This window comes from Nematolebias whitei, chromosome 12 (assembly GCF_014905685.2).
Source record: "Nematolebias whitei isolate Nwh7 chromosome 12, NemWhi1, whole genome shotgun sequence".
Lineage (NCBI taxonomy): Eukaryota > Metazoa > Chordata > Actinopteri > Cyprinodontiformes > Rivulidae > Nematolebias > Nematolebias whitei.
In genome coordinates this window covers 2,304,812-2,306,586 of record NC_056509.1, presented here as the reverse complement: position 1 = coordinate 2,306,586, position 1,775 = coordinate 2,304,812, and positions in this window count along the sequence as shown.

Below are 1,775 nucleotides of genomic sequence, written 5' to 3'. Positions count from 1 at the left end.
GTGTGGTGCCAATAACTTTTAAACATGCTGCTGTCCAACCTCTCCTGAAAGAACCTAGCCTTGACCCCTCAGTCATGTCCAACTTCCGGCCTGTCTCCAGACTCCCATTTGTATCTAAACTGCTGGAAAAAATGATGGAGTCCCAGCTGAAATGCTTTCTAGAGGATAATGCCATCTTAGAGCTATTCCAGTCTGGCTTTAAACCTCTCCACAGCACTGAAACTGCTCTACTCAAGGTTTTTAACGACATTCTCCTATTCAGAGACGCTGGTTATTCTGTGCTCCTTCTCTTACTGGACCTCACATCTGCCTTTGATACAATTGACCACGAGATCCTCATTGCGAGGTTAGAGCAGTGGGTGGGCATCACTGGGTCAGCCCTCGAATGGTTTAGATCTTACCTTGCTGACAGGTCCTTTTGTGTCTCCATCAAAGATTTTAGTTCAGCCTCGGCAGCGCTTAAATGGGGGGTACCGCAAGGGTCCATCCTTGGTCCTCTTTTATTTTCTTTATACCTGCTGCCACTAGGTGCTATTTTCAGGAAACATAACATACCTTTTCATTTCTACGCCGACGACTGCCAAATCTACTTCCCCCTCAAACTCAACGGTACTCGCTCTATTCAACCGTTACTGGACTGCCTGGCTGACATCAGAGATTGGATGGCTTTAAATTTCTTGAGTTTCAACGAGAAGAAATCTGAAGTTATGCTGTTTCCTCCCAATGACACAATCACCAACCACTGCATCGACCTATCCGTTCTGTCACCGTTAGTGAAACAAAGAGTCACTAATCTAGGAGTGATACTTGACCCTTCTCTGAAACTCAACAATCATGTAAATATGATTGTTGAATCCTGCTTTTTCCAGCTGAGGCGACTGTCTAAGCTGAAGCCAACATTGTCCAAAAATAACCTGGAGACAGTAATTCATGCATTCATTACAAGCAAGCTCGACTATTGCAACTCACTCCTTTTTGGTATCAGTCAGACCTCCATAGCTAGACTCCAACTGGTCCAAAATTCAGCATCCCGGTTTTTGACCAGCACAAGCAAAAGAGAGCACATCACACCTGTTTTGGCCTCCCTACACTGGCTTCCGGTTCACCTTCGAATCAAATTCAAAATACTCTTGTATGTCTATAAATCACTTAACAGCTCTGCCCCCTCCTATCTTACTGATCTGCTCCAGCCGTATGTCCCACCACGTTCTCTCAGATCAGCAGACCAGTTGCTCCTAACAGTCCCAGGAACCCGTCTCAAGCGCAGAGGTGAAAGGGCCTTCTCTGTAGCAGGCCCAAGACTTTGGAATGAGTTACCGCTGCTCGTTAGACAGGCCCCCTCCCTCACAGTTTTTAAATCTCGCTTAAAAACACAGTTTTATTCCCTGGCTTTCTGCACTGTGTGATCTGTGCTGAGTCTGTGTGCATCACACTATGTTAGTCATGATGAGGTTGTTGTTGTTATCCATTATTGTTTTTGTTGGTTTCTACTTTTTGGTGTCCTGTTATGTAATCTGTTGCTATGTGCATGTTCTGTTTGTCCCTGTACAGCACTTTGGTGTGCTTTGTCACTGTTTAAAGTGCTTTATAAATAAATTGGTATGGTATGGTATATGTATGTAAATGTATGTATATATATGTATATATATATATGTATATATGTATGTATATATGTATATATATATGTATATATATATATATATGTATATGTATGTATATATGTATATATATGTGTATGTATGTATATATATGTGTATGTATGTATATATGTGTAT